The sequence below is a fragment of the Phyllobates terribilis genome, unplaced genomic scaffold (assembly GCF_046119375.1).
Source record: "Phyllobates terribilis strain yellow unplaced genomic scaffold, ASM4611937v1 Scaffold_15__1_contigs__length_34870131, whole genome shotgun sequence".
In the NCBI taxonomy this organism is placed as follows: Eukaryota; Metazoa; Chordata; class Amphibia; order Anura; family Dendrobatidae; genus Phyllobates; species Phyllobates terribilis.
In genome coordinates, this window is record NW_027362775.1 from 8,254,096 (window position 1) to 8,260,095 (window position 6,000).

The following is a 6,000-nucleotide window of genomic DNA, read 5'->3' on the forward strand; positions in this document are numbered from 1 at the left end:
AGGTCGCAGTGGATTAAAAAGACAATATCAATGCCCCTTAGAAGAGTGGTGGAGGTCGCAGTGGAATGAAAAGACAATATCAATTCCCCTTGGAAGAGATGCGGATGTCGCAGTGGAATAAAAAGACAATATTAATGCCTCGTGGAAGAGACTTGGAGGTCACAGTTGCTTAACAAGATGGTTTTAATGCCCCTTGGAATAGAAGTGGAGGTCGCAGTGGAATAAAAAGACAATATCAATGACCCTTGGAAGAGTGGTCGAGATCGCAGTGGAATAAAAAGACAATATTAATGGCCCTTGGAAGAGTGGTGGAGGTCGCAGTAAAATAAAAAGACAATATCAATGCCCCTTGGAAGAGTGGTGGAGGTTAGAGTGGAATAAAAATACATTATCAATGCCCCTTGGAAGAGCTGTGGAGTCCACAGTGGTTTAACCAGAAGGTTTTAAGGCACCGTGGAATAAAAAGACAATATTAATGTCCCTTGGAAGAGTGGTGGAGGTTACAGTGGAATAAAAAGACAATATCAATGCCTCTTGCAAGAACTGTGGAGTTCAGAGTCGTTTAAATTGACGGTTTTAATGCCACATGGAAGAGACGTGGAGGTCACAGTAGCTTAACAAGACGGATTTATTGCCCCTTGGAAGAGTGGTGGAGGTTACAGTCGAATAAAAAGACAATATCAATGCCTCTTGGAAGAGCTGTGGAGTTCAGAGTGGTTTAACCAGACGGTTTTAATGCCCCTTGGAAGAGATATGGAGGTCACAGTAGCTTATCAAAACTGTTTTAATGCCCCTTGGAAGAGACTTGGAGGTCACATTATCTTAACAAGATGGTTTTAATGCCCCTTGGAAGAGAGGTGGAGGTCGCAGTGGAATAAAAAGACAATATCAATGCCCCTTGGAAGAGTGGTGGAGGTTACAGTGGAATAAAAAGACAATATCAATGACCCTTGGAAGAGTGGTGGAGGTCGGAGTGGAATAAAAAGACAATATTAATGCCCCTTGAAAGAGTGGTGGAGGTCGAAGTAAAATAAAAAGACAATATCAATGCCCCTTGGAAGAATGGTGGAGGTTACAGTGGAATGAAAAGATAATATCAATGCCCCATGGAAGAGCTGTGGAGTTCACAGTGTTTTAACCAGAAGGTTTTAAGGCACCGTGGAATAGATGTGGAGGTCACAGTAGCTAAACAAGACGGTTTTAATGCTTTTTGGAAGAGAGATGGAGGTCGCACTGGATTAAAAAGACAAAATCAATGTCCCTTGGAAGAGTGGTGGAGGTCGCAGTGGATTAAAAAGACAAGATCAATGCCCCTTGGAAGAGTGGAGGAGGTCGCAGTGTAATAAAAAGACAATATCAATGCCCCGTGGCAGGGACGTGGAGGTCACAGTAGCTTAACAAGACGGTTTTAATGCCCCTGGGAAGAGTGGTGGAGGTTGCAGTGGATTAAAAAGACTATCAAATCCCCTTGGAAGAGTGGTGGAGGTCGCAGTGGAAAAAAAAGACAATATCAATGCCTCTTGCAAGAGCTGTGGAGTTCAGAGTGGTTTAAATTGACGGTTTTAATGCCCCTTGGAAGAGATATGGAGGTCACAGTAGCTTAACAAGATGGTTTTAATGCCCCGTGGAAGAGTGGTGGAGGTCGCAGTGGATTAAAAAGACATTATCGATGCACCTTGGAAGAGTGGTGGAGGTCGCAGTGGAATAAAAAGACAATATCAATGCCCCTTGGACGAGTGGTGGAGGTTACCGTGGAATAAAAAGACAATTTCAATGCCCCGTGGAAGAGACGTGGAGGTCACAGTAGCTTAACAAGACCATCTTAATGCCTCTTGGAGGACTGGTGGAGGTTATAGTGGAATAAAAAGATAATATCAATGCCCCTTGGAAGAGCTGTGGAGTACAGAGTGGTATAACCAGACGGTTTTAACGCTCCTTGGAAGAGACGTGGAGGTCACAGTAATTTAACAAGACGGTTTTAATGCCCCTTGGAAGAGACGTGGAGGTCGCAGTGGAATAAAAAAACAATATCAATGCCCCTTGGAAGATTGGTGGAGGTTACAGTGGAATAAAAAGACAATATCAATGCCCCGTGGAAGAGATGTGGAGGTCACTGTAGCTTAACAATATCGTTTTAATGCACCTTGGAAGAGTGGTGGAGGTCGCAGTGGAATAAAAAGACAATGTCAATGCCCCTTGGAAAAGTGGTGGAGGTAAGAGTGGAATAAAAAGACAATGCAAATGCCCCTTGGAAGAGCTGTGGAGTTCAGAGTGGTTTAACCAGATGGTTTTAATGCCCCTTGGAAGAGAAGTCGACGTCACAGTAGCATAACAAGACAGTTTTAATGCCCCTTGGAAGTGTGGTGGAGTTCGCAGTGGATTAAAAAGACAATATCAGTGCCCCTTGGAATAGTGGTGGAGGACGCAGAGGAATAAAAAGACAATATCAATGCCCCGTGGAAGGGACGTGGAGGTCACAGTAGCTTAACAAAACGGTTTTAATGCCCCTTGGAAGAGTGGTGGAGGTTGCAGGGGATTAAAAAGACAATAACAATGCCCATTGGAAGAATGGTGGAGGTCACAGTGGAATAAAAAGACAAAACCAATGCCCCTTGAAAGAGTGGTGGAGGTTACAGTGGAATAAAAAGACAATATCAATGCCCCTTGGAAGAGCTGTGGAGTTCAGAGTGGTTTAACCAGACGGTTTTAATGCCCCTTAGAAGAGACGTGGAGGTCACAGTAGCTTAAAAAGACTGTTTTAATGCCCCTTGGAAGACCGGTGGAGGTCGCAGTGGATTAAAAAGACAATATCAATGCCCCTTAGAGGAGAGGTGGAAGTCGCAGTGGAATAAAAAGACAATGTCAATGGCACTTGGAAGAGTGGTGGAGGTTACAGTGGAATAAAAAGACAATATCAATGCTCCGTGGAATAGACATGGACGTGACAGTAGCTTAACAAGATGGCTTTAATGCCCCTTGGAAGAGTGGTGGAGCTTGCAGTGGATTAAAAATACAACATCAATGCCCATTGGAAGAGTGGTAGAGGTCGCAGTGGAATAAAAAGACAAAAATCAATGCCCCTTGGATGAGTGGTGGAGGTTACAGTGGAATAAAAAGACAATATCAATGCCCCACGGCAGAGTTGTGGAGGTCACTGTAGCTTAACAAGGTGGTCTTAATGCCCCTTGGAAGAGTGGTGGAGGTCGCAGTGGCATAAATAGACAATGTCAATGCCCCTTGGAAGAGTGGTGGAGGTTAGAGTGGAATAAAAAGAAAATACCAGTGCTCCTTGGAAGAGCTGTGGAGTTCAGAGTGGTTTAAATTGACGTTTCTAATGCCCCTTGGAAGAGACATGGAGGTCATAGTGGATTAAAAAGACAATATCAATGCCCCTTGGAAGAGTGGTGGAGGTCGCAGTGGAATAAAAAGACAATATCAATGCCCCGTGGAAGGGACGTGGAGGTGACAGTAGCTTCACAAGACGGTTTTAATGCCTCTTGGAAGAGAGGTGGAGGTCGCAGTTGAATAAAAAGACAATATCAATGCCTCGTGGAAGAGACTTGGAGGTCACAGTTGCTTAACAAGATGGTTTTAATGCCCCTTGGAATAGAAGTGGAGGTCGCAGTGGAATAAAAAGACAATATCAATGACCCTTGGAAGAGTGGTCGAGGTCGCAGTGGAATAAAAAGACAATATTAATGGCCCTTGGAAGAGTGGTGGAGGTCGCAGTAAAATAAAAAGACAATATCAATGCCCCTTGGAAGAGTGGTGGAGGTTAGAGTGGAATAAAAATACATTTTCAATGCCCCTTGGAAGAGCTGTGGAGTCCAGAGTGGTTTAACCAGAAGGTTTTAAGGCACCGTGGAATAAAAAGACAATATTAATGCCCCTTGGAAGAGTGGTGGAGGTTACAGTGGAATAAAAAGACAATATCAATGCCTCTTGCAAGAACTGTGGAGTTCAGAGTGGTTTAAATTGACGGTTTTAATGCCACATGGAAGAGACGTGGAGGTCACAGTAGCTTAACAAGACGGATTTATTGCCCCTTGGAAGAGTGGTGGAGGTTACAGTCGAATAAAAAGACAATATCAATGCCTCTTGGAAGAGCTGTGGAGTTCAGAGTGGTTTAACCAGACGGTTTTAATGCCCCTTGGAAGAGATATGGAGGTCACAGTAGCTTATCAAAACTGTTTTAATGCCCCTTGGAAGAGACTTGGAGGTCACAGTAGCTTAACAAGATGGTTTTAATGCCCCTTGGAAGAGAGGTGGAGGTCGCAGTGGAATAAAAAGACAATATCAATGCCCCTTGGAAGAGTGGTGGAGGTTACAGTGGAATAAAAAGACAATATCAATGACCCTTGGAAGAGTGGTGGAGGTCGGAGTGGAATAAAAAGACAATATTAATGCCCCTTGAAAGAGTGGTGGAGGTCGAAGTAAAATAAAAAGACAATATCAATGCCCCTTGGAAGAATGGTGGAGGTTACAGTGGAATGAAAAGACAATATCAATGCCCCATGGAAGAGCTGTGGAGTTCACAGTGTTTTAACCAGAAGGTTTTAAGGCACCGTGGAATAGATGTGGAGGTCACAGTAGCTAAACAAGACGGTGTTAATGCTTTTTGGAAGAGAGATGGAGGTCGCACTGGATTAAAAAGACAAAATCAATGTCCCTTGGAAGAGTGGTGGAGGTCGCAGTGGATTAAAAAGACAAGATCAATGCCCCTTGGAAGAGTGGAGGAGGTCGCAGTGTAATAAAAAGACAATATCAATTCCCCGTGGCAGGGACGTGGAGGTCACAGTAGCTTAAGAAAACGGTTTTAATGCCCCTGGGAAGAGTGGTGGAGGTTGCAGTGGATTAAAAAGACTATCAAATCCCCTTGGAAGAGTGGTGGAGTTCGCAGTGGAAAAAAAAGACAATATCAATGCCTCTTGCAAGAGCTGTGGAGTTCAGAGTGGTTTAAATTGACGGTTTTAATGCCCCTTGGAAGAGATATGGAGGTCACAGTAGCTTAACAAGATGGTTTTAATGCCCCGTGGAAGAGTGGTGGAGGTCGCAGTGGATTAATAAGACATTATCGATGCACCTTGGAAGAGTGGTGGAGGTCACAGTGGAATAAAAAGAAAATATCAATGCCCCTTAGAAGAGTTGGGGAGGTTACAGTGGAAAAAAAAAGACAATATCAGTGTTCCTAGGAAGAGGGGTGAAGGTCGCTGTGGAATAAAAAGACGATATCAATGTCCCTTGAAAGAGTCGTAGAGATCGCAGTGGAATAAAAAGACAATATCAATGCCCCTTGGAAGAGTGGTGGAGGTCGCAGTGGAATAAAATGACAATATCAATGGACCATGGAAGGGACGTGGAGGTCACAGTAGCTTAACAAGACGGTTTAATGCCCCTTGGAAGAGTGGTGGAGGTCGCAGTGGATTTAAAAGACTATAAAATCCCATTGGAAGAGTGGTGGAAGTTGCATTGAAATAAAAAGACAATATCAATGCGCCTTGGAAGAGTGCTGGAGGTTACATTGGGAAAAAAAACAATATCAATGCCCATTGCAAGAGCTGTTGTGTACAGAGTGGTTTAAATTGACGGTTTTAATGCCCCTTGGAAGGGACGTGAAGGTGACAGTAGCTTAACAAGACGGTTTTAATGCCCCTTGGACGAGTTGTGGAGGTCACAGTGGATTAAAAAGACAATATGAATGCCCCTTGTAAGAGTGGTGGAGGTCGCAGTGGAATAAAAAGACAAAATCAATGCCCCTTGGAAGAGTGGTGGAGGTTACAGTTGAATAAAAAGACAATATCAATGCCCCTTGGAAGAGTGATGGAGTTTACACTGGAACAAAAAAACAATATTAATGCCCCGTGGAAGAGATGTGGAGGTCACAATAGCTTAACAAAACGGTTTTAATGCCCCTTGGAAGAGTGGTGGAGGTCGCAGTGGATTAAAAAGACAATATCAATGAGCCTTGGAAGAGTTGAGGAGGTCGCAATGGAATAAAAA